Below are 14,605 nucleotides of genomic sequence, written 5' to 3' on the forward strand. Positions count from 1 at the left end.
AAATGTCCTCACAGAAATACCTCAAAGTGTGCTGTAGGAATCTATTAGGTTTCTCCGTTGCCAGTCAAGTTGACAACCAAGATTAATCATTGCAATACAGGGTCTGGCTTAGAGGGTAAAGGCTTTGCCATGTAAGCATGAAGACAGGAGTTGAGATTCCCAGGACCCCTACAAAAATCAGATGGGCCTGTCATCATCCCATGATTCCAGTGCTCAGAAGGTGAAGACCAAAGACCCTCAGAGGAAGCTGGCTGACTACACTCAGCATATCAGCAAGCTCTGAGAGAGACCCTGCCTCGATGGTAAACATGGAAAGTGGTGAATGTCTAATGTCAGCCCTAGGCTCCCCCACATACACTCACACATTTACAAGTGCACTCACACACATACACAAATACATACATACATACATACATACATACATACATACATACATACCTATGCACACATACCATGAAGCACAGATACATGAGCCTTCCAAAATAAAACATTTGTTGGGGAGGTCTTTTGTCAATAAAGCACTGTTGAGCCAATAGGAATCTAGATGGGTGGAACTAGGAGTCCAGGAGGATTCTGGGAAGGAGAAACACAAGAGAGTTCGAGATGTAACCGCCACGGGGTAGGAAGCCCGGAACTATTCTCCGGGAAGAAACATACTTAGATTAACAATTATGGGGTAAATACTTAAGTCAGAGCTAGCCAGTAAGAAACAAGCAAGGCCAACAGGTAATAATTAATACAGCATCTTGTGTGTTAACTGAAGCTGGCTTTGGAGTTGGATTGGATCTCCTACTCTAAACTCAAGCATATTATTTAAATACAGTTCAGAATTTCTGTATTATATCAAAGAGCCATTGATATAAGACAGAAGAAAATAAAATTAGGGACTGTTATCTGTGGATTTCTTTTTCTGAAAAGTCTAATTTCCTTCAGGTTTACCATCTTCCCTATTGTCACCTCTTCCGGGATGCATACATATAAAAGTTAAAATATTTCTTTGTTAACATTAATGTTTGAGTTTTCCAGAGAACAAGGGATTTCCTGACAGCAATCTTCAACTGCTTCAGAAAGAGAATGAGGATCCACTTCCTTGACTTCACCTGATTCAACTGGAGGCATCTGAACTGCCCCACATCATTGACTCCACCTGACAAGCACTATCCTGAAACTGGCTTGAAACTACATCACTCTACACAACTCCGGATCAAGAAACTGAAATAGCACATCTTCTACAATCTGGCCAGAGCTTCAGATGAGAGCTTCAATCAACACTAGAACCCCAGTCAGGAACTTAAATCAAGCATCTCCTGCCATACAGAGACTGTCTGATCTACGGAGATTTTGTTATACTAATATTTTTCTTCTCACAGGTCCCCATGAGATTATCATCATCCCATCTCAGCAGGAAGTAGTTTTGAGAATTCCATGCCCCCTCTCCCTACTATAGATATTATAAGATAGTTTACACCTGTTAGTGTTAGTTTTCAATTATTTTAGAGTTGGGATTGGAAGGAGGTGTTCAGATTTGGGTGTTTCTTTCAGATAAGTTTAGGTTTAGATAGAATAGATGTTTGATACATTTTGTTCATGGACACAAGTTAGTTGTCCTTTTTAGACTAAAAGGGGAATTGTAGGAGGAAGTCTGTATGCCGCCATTAACCATGTGACTTACTAGAGGCGCATACAGATGAGGTAATAAAAGGGCGGTTTACCACACCGCTAACCACACCCACTTTAGGCATGACTAAAGACGTATACAGTCGGACGTAAAGACGTATATGTACGTAGGCGGTGAACTACGTCACTAGCCAGGCCCACTTTTGGCATGGCTAGGGGGCGTTACGGGGGAAGGCATAAAAGACAGCACACAGGAAGTCTCCGTCTCTTTTCCCGGAGTTCGGCTTCCGGTTCGGCAGCGGAAAACTACTTGGCTCATTTGGGTTACTTGTTTGGTATCTTGTGAGTAATTTCTACAATAAATACTTAGTTTTACTTTCAGTAAATGTGTCGCTTATCGTTACAGCGTCCTTTGGAGCCTCAAACATTACAAGGACCAAAACAAGTAATAAAAAAAAACATAATAGTTTGGATAGACCTTCTACTAGCACTCAGGGAAGTCACTGGTTACTAGTTTTTCATGAATACCAGTTGTCACTTTTACCTTAATGTATCAAATACCTGAGATGAATCAACTTAAAGAAGGAAGGGGTTTATATTGGACACGTGACTGCAGGTGTCAGTCCCTGGTCCCATGGTGGCCTTAATGCTTTTGGACCAAAGGAAAGAATCACATCACAGCAGAAGACCATGGTGAAAATTGATGCTCATTTCACGGCAACCAAGAAGCAAAGAGTGGAAGGGGAAGGGCTTAAAGGTTTCTCTCAGGGTGGTCAAAGACCCCCAGGACCCTTAGGAAAGGAGCATACCATCTTCCCAAAGCTTCAGTCTGAGGACCAAGTCTTTAAAGCATGACCTTTGGGGGACAATGAACCCCCAACTGTAGCAGTGGCTGTGAGTTTAAGAACACATGGACTAAAACAAACAGCAACATAGTTAATCATCATGACATCAGGGGGTTCTCTTACTGGACAAGCTCAGCACATAGTTAATCATGACGTCAGGGAGTTCTCTTACTGGACAAACTCAGCACATAGTTAATCATGACGTCAGAGGGGTTCTCTTACTGGATAAACCCAGCACAGAGTTAATCATCATGACGTCAGGGAGTTCTCTTACTGGATAAACTCAGCACATAGTTAATCATGACGTCAGGGGGTTCTCTTACTGGACAAGCTCAGCACATAGTTAATCATGACGTCAGGGGTGTTCTCTTACTGGATAAACTCAACACATAGTTAATCATCGTGACGTCAGGTGGTTCTCTTACTGGACAAGCTCAGCACATAGTTAATCATGACGTCAGGGGAGTTCTCTTACTGGATAAACTCAACACATAGTTAATCATCGTGACATCAGGGGTTCTCTTACTGGACAAGCTCAGCACGATGAAAGTGAAAAGGGGGCTGTCCTCCTCTGATGGGGCCAGTAGACTCGGTGAGGCTGGCAGACAGGAGGCTTCCAGAGACTTCCAAACCACTCCTAGTTGCCCACTCACATGCTTCAGGCTGCAGGAAGATGGACCACACCCCAGTATCCTATGGTTCTTACATTCCCTAATTTCCTGGGAGCTGTCTATGGTGCATACCTAAGCTTTCCAATGACTTTCAAGCAGCATATTTTCCCTCTATTGAACCCTTTCCTGCTAAAATAAGTCAGGTGCCTTCTATTTCCAGGAGTGGCAGGGTCCCTTTATCCTGGGGTCTCACAACGACAGATGTGAAACATACAAGGCCCACATCTCAGGCTCCATGGGAGCCCAGCTAAGAGGAAGCCTGGACTACATGGGCAGCTTACTAAGGCCAGATGTCGGCAAAGAGAAACCCTCCCATCTGTCTGTTCCATTTAAGAAAACTTTATTTACTTCTATTACTTTCTATTCATAGGACACAGCACAAGAGAGAAAACAAAATCTTGTTTATTCTGTTAGGGAAAAGTAAAAGATTATCGTTTCTGAGCATTGCTTCTCTTTTCAGGGTGGATCCTCTCTGTAATTAATCAAATCAAAAGGACATGGCCCTTGCAGCCCAAGTTCTTAATGTCAGCCTAATCCGATAAATGAGAGAATTCTCTGCTGACCATACAGGGAAGAGACAAATTGAGAAGGAAATTGGGGGCCTCGGGTCACTCTCTGTCCTTCCCTCCACACAGTAGGTGCTTTGGGCTGTTCTCTGTCCTCACCTCCACACAGTGGGTGCTTTGGGCCATTTTCTGTCCTTCCCTCCACACAGTAGGTGCTTTAGGCTGCTCTCTGTCCTCACCTCCACACAGTGGGTGCTTTGGGCTGCTCTCAGTCCTTCCCTCCACACAGTGGGTGCTTTGGGATGCTCTAAGTCCTTCCTTCCACACAGTAGGTGCTTCGGGCTGCTCTCTGTCCTCACCTCCACACAGTGGGTGCTTTGGGCTGCTCTAAGGCCTCCTTTCTCCTCTTGTGTACTGCCCACTTTACCCCTAAGCCATCCCCTTTGACTCCACCATCTACTCGATTCTTCATATTGTCCTTAAGAAAGCTCCTCAATTCCGCCTAGCACCCTGAGCTCTGAAACTTATGGAGCTACACTGGCTGACTGAAGGGACAGCCCTATACAAGAGGCTGGATGGGAACATCCAGCACTGTCCCCTCACATCACAGGCCTCATCCATAGGCTGTTATGTTCTCCAGCCTCAAAGGACAGTGACAAGGAAAACTCAAGGGAGTAAGAGTGTGGGTACCAGCTGGGTTACAGAGGACTTCTATACCCCTATTCACCACAGGACAAAGAGGTTAGCTCCCAGACACCTGATGGAGATGATGACTCTTAAATAAACCCTCTTAGCTTGAGACAGAATATAGGATGAAGAGTTATTATTCTGTATTTATCTAGCTGATGCCCTGGAATGAGTCACTAAATCACTGAAGTCATCACAGCAAATCACAGCAAAGAGGACACACCAAGCAATCTGGGGGAGAAAGGACATAGTTTTCTTAAGAAACTTATATCCCAGCAAGTCCAAGGCCAAGTTCTGTGGGGATGTGCTTTTGAACCCAATTAAAATTAACTTGACTGATTTTTAAATTAATTAGTTAATTAGATTCAATCATTGGTTACTTGATGCAAGTGAATAATTAAATCAATTGACTTCTGGTCAATATATAAGACTGAGTTAATTTAAGAAGGCCACACACAAATATACAAACCCTAGACATAGCAGAATTCAACACATTGATTATACACACTGGGTGGTAGGGAAGAACCCTCTAAGACCAGGAACAGAAGAGATGCTCGACTTCAATAAGCAGAAGGGACCATGTACAGTAGCATCAGAATTGGGTTCACGCAAAGGAAAGTTCTCCATGCAGAATGAAATGACAGCAAAAGAAAACTTGGGTTCACGGGTGAACTCAGGGGCAGTGGACAGCAGAAGGAGCAAAGACAGAGTACAAAGCATTTGCTTCCTCATTTTCAAGTCAAGGCAAAAGCAATAACGCTATACCATTGTTTCATAGCACATATAAAAGTAAAATATGTGACAGTAATAGTGCAAAATATTAAGGAGGGGAATTAGAGATGTAGCATGAGAACATCATGACAATACACACGAGGGATGCAATAACATTTGAAGGAAGATGTCAGTTAATTTTGAAAGCATACATGCCGCACACTTGATGGCAAGCACTAAAAAAGCTAATGATGAGGTTATAACTCAGCAACAGATATAAAAACAGAATCATAAAAATGTTTAACTATCCAAAAAGAGACATGACAATTAAGGTATGGGGGAACAAATAAAAACAGAACAAAGAGAAAACAACTCAAGATGATAGACTTTTATATACCAATAAATACATTTAAATGTGAGAATGGACATCTCTGTGCTGGGCATTGGTTACCTCCCTGTAAGTTACTGGTCAAGGAGGCCCCAGAGATACTGTTATTGCTCCTGGTTGCCCACCATGACTAGACAACATGACTTCATTGCTAAAGACACTACAGATTTTGGTTACAGGACACAGAGAAATCGGGCTTGAAATGACCAGGAAATTCTCCCTGCTGGCTAGCTTTCATAGTACTAGAGGGTGATGTGTAGACAGCTGAGAGAGAGAGAGAGAAGACACCCATGATTTTTCCCAGGGTTGGGTTCTGCATGCTACAATACAATTTGCAAGGCAAGATGTACCCACTGGTGTAACAGTGGCAACACTGTGTGGGTAACCAATTGCTCTCTTTTTGGTTTAAGACTTGGTCCACAGGAGAGAATCTGTGTCTAATTACTATAAATATGGTCAAAATCCATGGCTAGGGGAAGCTGTAGCCCCAAGTGGAGAACATATTGATGTATTTGTTTTTCTAAATGCTCGTGTTGTTTGTTTGTTTGCTTTTTAAGAAAACAGGGAGTTGAGAGGGAGATGCTCAGAGCCTCATTGAGAATTGGACAGAGGGAGGAAGAGGTGGGTATGATCAAGATACAGTGTATACAAGAACGAAGCTTTGAAAGAATAAAATTTGAAACTGAAAAAAAAAACATGAATAGACCCAACATTCTAGTTAAAAGGTGGTCGAGTTGCTTTAATAAACAACAACGATGAAAGACTCTTCTTGCCATTGTGTGTTGTCTGTTACAAATCTGCTTGAAATGTGAAGATGTAACAAAATAGAGGTAAGAAGCGCATTCTACGCAGATGCTGAGAGAAATGGTAGCTTGCTTGTGTCACTATCCGGCGAGGCAAGTTTTAAATAAAGGACATCGTCAAGAGCAAAGGAGAATGCTGCAAAATCCAGCAGGCCAGCTCTCCAAACAGCAGGCAATTCTACGGCATTAAACAATGCCACGTTAGGATGCATGTGACATACAGAATAAGAATCAGGGCACAAAAGCTGTCAGAACTGGAAGGAAAAAGAAGCAGATGACAGTTTAATCTGGAGAATTCAATCTCGCTCTCTCTCAGCAATCAGACATCAGAAAGAAACCAGTAACAAGGAAGAAGACCTCGGCACTAGCAATCAGCCAGATCTGATATTTACATATAGGACACACTGTAACGCGCATTCTTCCCGCCAGCCGCTTGGGTGCCCTTGCCACTCTGACCCCCAAATAGCACACAGGATGTTATATTAATTATAAGACTGTTGGCCATTTGCTTGATTTCTTATTGGCTAGCTCTGGCTTAATTATTAACCCAAAATTGCTAATACATATTTCTATAAGGACTTATCTTTTCCGAGGACACAGCCTCATGCATCCTCTCCCCACAATCACATGGTGACGACTCTCTTCACTACATTTCCCAGAATCCTCCTAGACTCCTAGTCCCACCTATCTTGCTTCCCTATTGGCCAACAGTGCTTTATTTACATATACACAGGACTTCCCCCATCAATACAACTCCCAGTGCAGACTATTTACCTAGATATCTCATAGTCTGGCCCATATGCCAACCTCAAAGAATATATGATAGAAAGTATTGTTCCAGACATAAAAAAGTAGAAACTAAGAACTAATTGATATCAACAGTCTTTCCAAATCATACTTCTAAATTAGCTATATATAAGAAATGAAGTGTCATTATTCTGCTAAAGGAATATGGCAGTAAAATGACTCCTCGTGACACATTGCTGTGTCCATGGAGCAGGGCTCAGTGCTCACCGGAGGAGCTTCTTCTTGCAGCAGATGGGAACTAACAAGTGGACAGAGCACAGAGCGTGAGAGGCTTCGGAGCCCTCAGTCCTAAACAGAAAGTCTTCATCAAACCTCTCTCTCCCCCTCAGAACACAGAGAGCTGTGTGGAAGAGGAAGTGGAAAGAACGAGAGACTGTGGATGACTCCAAGGAAGCCATGTCTTCAGGACATGAGAGGACTGACACACATATGAACTCGTGGAGAATGGAGTAGCAGGCACAAGACCTGTTCAGGTTCAAACCATACAGAAACCCAGTGTTGAGAAGGGGGATCGGACATAAATCCCACCACTAGCCAAGAAACTATTTGCAATTTGTACCTGCTTAAAAAGGGAAAATCAGTTTTCTCCAATGGAGTGTGACTAGGGTTATCAATCACATTCCAGGACATTCATATACAGGAGGAGCTGACAACACAACAGACTCAATGTTTGTGTGTGTGTGTGTGTGTGTGTGTGTGTGAGAGAGAGAGAGAGAGAGAGGGAGAGAGTGTGTGTGTGTGTGAGAGAGAGAGAGAGAGTTTTATTTTGTTTTGGTATTGTCTGTTTGTAATATTTTTTATTTTATTGATGGTGTTTTTCCTAGGTTTTGCAAGAGAGAACAAAAGAGAGACCATGAAGTTGGGTAAGGAGGATCAGGGATGATATGATCAAAGGATCAAAATATATTGCATGAAAAAATTTAAATAAAAATGTTTTAAAAGAGAAGAAATATAAACGTAGTATAAAATATTTTGAAATGAAGGAACATAAAATATAACCAAATGTGAAGTATGTAGTTAAAACAATGTTTCAAAAGAGATTTTAAAAAATCACCTTAAATCACCTAGCCTTTCTTACTGACAAAGAAGAAACATAAGCCAAACAAAAGTTAAGTTGGAGGGAAAAAAAAGAGAGAACCAACCAAGTGGAAAACGAAAGAAAAAAATGAAATAAAATCAATCATTTAAACTCCAGATTCACTTGAAAAGATAATGATCTTGACAGTTCTTTAGCTAGAGCGGTTACAAGTGGGAAAGAGGTAAAATGATCAGTAGACGGACATGAGATCTACACTAACCCTGCAGGAAAAGATTTCAGTATTTCCTGGTATGCCTGGCAACAATACAAAGATGTCCTCACCTCACCCCCATGTAGCGCCGTCCTAAACAAGAAGAGAGCAACTGAAATCACATGACCACTAAGGAGAAAGAAAGCTGTCTTTGGGCCTAGGCAACAGGATTGCCTGCATGAAAAAATCTGAACAGTGTCTTAAAAATTGTTCCTAGAACTAACAGATGCTTAACAAGGTTGTGTATTACAAACCCAGCATGAAGTCTAGACGTGCTTCTGTAAAGAGCAGTGAGCACTCAGAACTTGAAATTGTTTAACCAGCATCATTTGTGATGGCATCAAAAGTGCACAGGTATAAATCTAATAACTATGTATAGGTTCTTTGTGCTTAAGGCTGTGGACCACGGCCATCAAATATCAAAGGAGACCTCAGTGAGTAGAAAAGCATGGCATATTCATGGGTCAGGGGATTCGGTGTTTCAGTGTCAGTTCGCCATATTTTAATCTGTACGGCCAACGCAGCTTCCATTGGAATACCAACAGGGTTACAAGGATTTCAAGAAGTTAGTTCTAAAATTTGTGTGGAAAAACGAGGAACTAGAATGGCCAAAAGAAAAAAAAATTGGAAGAGTAAGGACATCCGACATAAAAGCTTGATACAGGAAAAAAAAGTAAGCCAGACAGTGATCAAGGCATTGGCAAAAAGACAGACAAATGTGTGAATGGATTAGAAGATAGCAGAGATCAGAAGAGGGCATTAGATCCCCTGGAGCTGGAGTTTCGGATGGTTATGAGCCATGTGGGTGCTAGAAACCAAACCCAGACCCTCCACAAGAGTGACAAGTACCCGTAGCTGCTGAGCCATCTGTCCAATCCCATATCAGAGATCTGAAATGAAGAACCCTGGCAGACATGACTTTGACCAAGCTGTCAAGGTTAGTACCACTGACAGTAAGCATGAACCTCATCCATATCCCAATCCCATGTGCTGAGACCGGCATGCAGCCTTGAAATCATCCCTCAGTTTAGTTGTGAGAAAAGCCAAAGAGAAACCCAAACTCAGGGCAGAGCTACAAAGTAGCTAGCCAGAGCGCTTCAAAAGGGTTGAGGTCACTGAAGACAAGGGACAGAAACTGTCACAGATGAAAAGAAAAGGAATTCAATGCTATGTGGGGTGTCAGGTTGGATCATAGATTAAAATAACCACAATAGAAAAACTGGTGAAGTTTGAATGAAGTTTGTGGTTTAGTTAATGACTCAGCATTACTGTAGGAGTATGTAAAATGTAAATAAACGTGAAAGAAGGCTGACTTAGGGGTTTCCATACATTCTCCCCAGCATTTCTGGAGCTGTTTGGGAAGTCTAAGCATAAAGGCATATCAAGCAGAATATTTATAACTCTTAGTATAAAATCTCTATCAAGCAAATACAAAAGAAAAAGATAACCCATAAAACAGCACATTTTAGAACTATTCAAACTGAATTTTATGAAACAAAGTAACAATCAGTAAGATTAGAGAAAAAGGAAACATAAGAGATCCTTAAACAGTCAGATCCATCCTAAGAGGACAGTGGTGACCTGATATTCGGTCTGAAGAGTTTCCTCGGGAAGCTACAGAGGGAGAAATAAGAGAGAAGTAGAAAGAACAAGGAAGAAGAAAGAAAATGGGTGGTAGAGAAAAGGCTATGCCAAAAGACAAAGAATGCTCCAGTTAGAAGAAATTCCTAACTGAAAATCCAGTCACCACCAGTAGAATCAATTGAGCCAATTTCAAGGCTGCTGGCCCACACCCTGTGCAAGAAAGTATACCTCTGAGTATTGCCTTCATGAGCTATTCGTTAGCCATTTTCCATACCTACAAAACCACCCAGTTCCCTAAGGCTACTGTAGCGCCTTGCTTCCTCAATCCCTCCAGGGAATTTCTGAAATGTGCTTCAAATACAGTTAGACAGTTAGATTTATCTTCCTTAATCTGCAGTCCAGCACTTTCCTGCACGCACGTGTGCATGCATATTCGCACACACACACACACACACACACACTGATTTGTTTTCATTTATAGGAAATAACGTGCGTTTTTTTCTCTTAGTTCTACAGGCTTTGAGAAATACACAGATAGGACCCACTACCACAATTATAGTTGAAAGAAGGCAGCAACTTTGCCTGGGATCCTCCAACACACAGGTGAAGAGCTGGGCTCCTGCCTAGGCATTGTAGGCTACAGAACATAAGAGCTCTATGCTACTTCCTCATGGGGTTCTACACCCCACTCAAGTCTATATGATCATCTCACTTCCAGACATTATGCCACTAAGAAATTTCAAATGTGCTGCTGCTGGAATACTCTGCCCTAGTCACCTCTGTGGAAGAGTGTTCAAAGCCTGCCCCAACTTTCTAGAAAAAGTCATAAGAACAGAACAGCACCATTGTCCAACTATCGGATGGGTTGAGATTAGGAAGCTTCAAGGACAGATGCTGACTTCTAGCTCAAGATCTCCCATGGGTCAGTGCAATCCTCTAGCCGGTGGCCCTTTGAAGCTATGTACCACATGGTACTCATCTCTGCATCCAGGGTACCACTGTCCACAGCAGGTGTTTAGTCAGTGTTCATTGAATAAGTTCATGCACCAATGAGTGAAAGATTATAAATGTAAATATCAGGACATACCAGAGAAGAGTCTTGGGCCACACAGGCATGCTCTTTGAAATGATGCCTCCTTCCCATCATCTGGAAAGCTTAAACTCTTACAAGCAAGATCCTGGGTGTCATCATGACTCTGCATGCTGTTCTGTGACACAGGCTGGTAGAGAGGCCTCATTTGTTGGCTAAAATGTAGATAATGAAAGGACTTACTGTTTCTCACTGCTCATTCTAGCCATGTGGAGTTATACAACAAGGCAAAGCAGTATTATGTAGACTTATGGATGGATGATAGGTGGAAGACGGGTGAATAAGTAGATAGAATAATCAAAAATCCTCACGAAATTTAAGTCAAAATGATTATTACATAATAATTTATTTTTCTTTACAACAACATCCTCAGTGCCTAATACTGCCTTGACATGATGGTCTCTAAATAAATATTTGTTAGACAAAAGGGCAATGGGGAGAAACTCCCAACACTGGCCTGTGATGAATGCTGAAGTATAGAGATGCATACACCTTGTCCACACACCTATGAAAGCCTGGCACCTGTGACTTAGCTTACCTGTCAGATCCACTAACAAGCATGAGGAAGGCTCCAAGACCTGCTCTTCTAGGTCAACTATTTATCCAATCCATATAAACTGAATATACTTGGAAGTTAAAGTCTTGCTTGTTAAAGGCCAGGAGGAGTACAGAGTGGAGGAGACAAGGATTTCCTCATGATTCCAAGATAAACTTCCCAGATGGATGCTGCCAACTTTCCCTCACTTCATCCGAAGAATCTAAAGTGACAATGTTGCCAGGCACGACAACCCTTACACAACTGTGAGAAAAAACAGTGTTTTCAACTAAATGAGACACTCACCAGCCAAAGTCCTCCAAGATTAGTGTGGGGTGGCAAGTTACCATCAGGCTGTGGTGACATGCTCCAGGCGTGACACAGGAAACAGAAGCCTGTGTTTGAGTTTTCTCAAGTCGAGTTCTGGTTAGGGCAGTCCATCATTCCATCATTGCTTCCGAGTGATGAGCTGTACTCAGTCAACATGAGCTGACACCATCCTCGAATCAGTGTGAATATGTTGGACTTAAAAATAACTTGAGTGTTGCTTGGTCCCCTGGGCATTCCCTGAAGAAAGGCTGCCAAGGAGCAGCTCAATTCTGAAGGGACAAGAATTTATAAGAAGAAAGAGTGCATTTCAAACAACACAAGAGCGCTACTGTAGACAAAGCTCTCTTCTTTTCCAATGTGCAAAACCAAGATGAGTAGAGAAGGCTGGTAGGAAATTCTTCACTAAAAGAGCATGCAAAGTCTAACCCCTGGAAGCTGACAATTAGGATTTGGGACATCCTGCCTACCATGGAGGAATAAGGATTTTTCCAGCAAAGCTGAGTTTTAACATTTGTCTAAGCTATCCGGGCACACTAGTGAATCCTTCATGCCTGTTCTGTAGACAGTCTGCTGCAAAACACATGTTTTTCCTATTATCTCGAGAGTCTCTAAGCTGTCAATCATCCTCCTAGCTGCTGCCACATGAGACTCTTCTCTTTGGGGGCTCAAAGAAGCTGTTCTCACAACCAGATGGTTCTGGGGCCAAGGGACTTTGAGGCATATTCATGAGCAGGAAATTCACCACGTACTCACACAGGAGCCAGGAAGCCTGTCTTTCTAAGCACTGTGGTCGGTCCCAGCCCTTTCCTTTTTATGAGGGTGAGGCACAGTTGCATTATGAAGTTGTGTTTCCAGCCACATTCACTGCCCTTCTCTGCCCTAAGAGGTGCCTCAGGAACCTCACCTCCAGGGCAGCCGCAACGCCTCTCTTCTGATAGACTCAACAATGTGAAGCCTGTCTTTCTCAAGGCAGAACCTGGCGGGCAGGAATGGAAGCGGAAGCCATGGAGGAACACAGTTTGCTGGTTTGTCCTGAAGCTCATGTTCATCTACTCTTCCTACACCTCCCAGAACGACCTGCCCAGAGTGGCTCCACCCACAGTAGGCTGAACCCGCTCATACCAATCATTCATTAGGAAAATCGCCCCAGAGGTTCTTTTATTGTACAGGGTTGGTTTTAGCCAACCTGCTTGCTTCTGTTTTTCCATATGAAGCCGAGTATTGTTCTTTCAAGATCTGTAAAGAATTGTGTTGGAATGCTGATGGGAGTTGCATTGAATCTGTAGATTGCTTTTGGTAGGATAGCCAGTTTTTACTATGTTAATCCTACCAATCCATCCATGAGCATGGGAGATATTTCCATCTTCTGATATTTTCTTCAGTTTCTATCTTCAAAGATTAGGAGTTCTTGTCATCCAGGTCTTTCACTTGCTTGGTGACATTTAATATTATTTGAAGTTATTGTGAAGGGTGTTGATTCTCTGATTTTTTTCAGCCCATTTTTCATTTGGATATAGTAGGGTTACTGATTTTTTTAAGTTAATTTTGTATCCAGCCACTTCACTAAGATGCTTATCAGCTGTAGGAGTTCCCTGGTAGAATTTTTGGAGTTGTTTATGTATATTATCATATCATCTGAGAATAATGATACTTTGCATTTGCATCCCCTTAACTCTCTTTACCTTTATTATCGCTCTAGCCAGAACTTCAAGTACTGTATTGAATAGATTCGGAGAGAGTGGACAGTCTTGTCCTGTTCCTCATTTTAGTGGAATTGCTTTGAGTTTCTCCCCATTTAATTCGATATTGGCAATCAGTTTTCTGTATATTGCTTTTATTATGTCTCTTGCTACCAGGAATCTACAAGAATGGCCCCAGCTATAAACCCTAGCAATAGCAGATATGTAGCCTCAACTAGCCATCTCCTGTGACCAAATTTATGCCTAGCCAGATTGTCATCATAGCGGCTTCATCCAGCAACTGATGGAAATAGATGCCGACCCACAGCCAAACGTTAGGTGAAGTGCAGGAAATCCTGCAGAAGAGGGGGAAAGGGCTGTAGGAGCCAGGGGTGTCAAGGGCATCACAAGAAAACCCACAGCACCAACGAACCTGGGCTCGTAGGGGCTCACAGAGACTGAACCTGGGCTCGTAGGGGTTCACAGAGACTGAACCTGGGCTCGTAGGGGTTCACAGAGACTGAACCTGGGCTCGTAGGGGTTCACAGAGACTGAACCTGGGCTCATAGGGGCTGACACAGACTGAACCTGGGCTCGTAGGGGCTCACAGAGACTGAACCTGGGCTCGTAGGGGCTGACACAGCCTGAACCGACAACCAGGGAGCCTGCATGGGAATGACCTAGGCCCTCTGAACATATGTGACTATTGGATAGCCTGGTCCTCTTGTGGGACTCCTAACAGCAAGAACAGGAGCTTTCTCTGACTTTTACTGGCTTTTGGGACCCTGTTCCTCATACTTTGTCACCTTGCCCAGCCTCAACACATGGGGAGGGGCTCAGTCTCACTGCTTTGTTGATACTCAGAAATGGAGGGGGCATGGGTTGCAGCATGGGAACAGAGGGGGAATGGGAGAAGGGCTGGGAAAAGAGGAGGGAGAGGAAACTGTGGTCAGGATGTAAAATCAATGAACAAACATATTTTTCAGAGAAGAAAAGACTTGCCCAAAGACTTACCTATTGTCCGACCCTGCGGAGCCATTTTCTCAATTGAGGTTCCCTCTTC

The sequence above is a fragment of the Mesocricetus auratus genome, unplaced genomic scaffold, assembly GCF_017639785.1.
Source record: "Mesocricetus auratus isolate SY011 unplaced genomic scaffold, BCM_Maur_2.0 Super-Scaffold_4256, whole genome shotgun sequence".
Taxonomy (NCBI): Eukaryota; Metazoa; Chordata; class Mammalia; order Rodentia; family Cricetidae; genus Mesocricetus; species Mesocricetus auratus.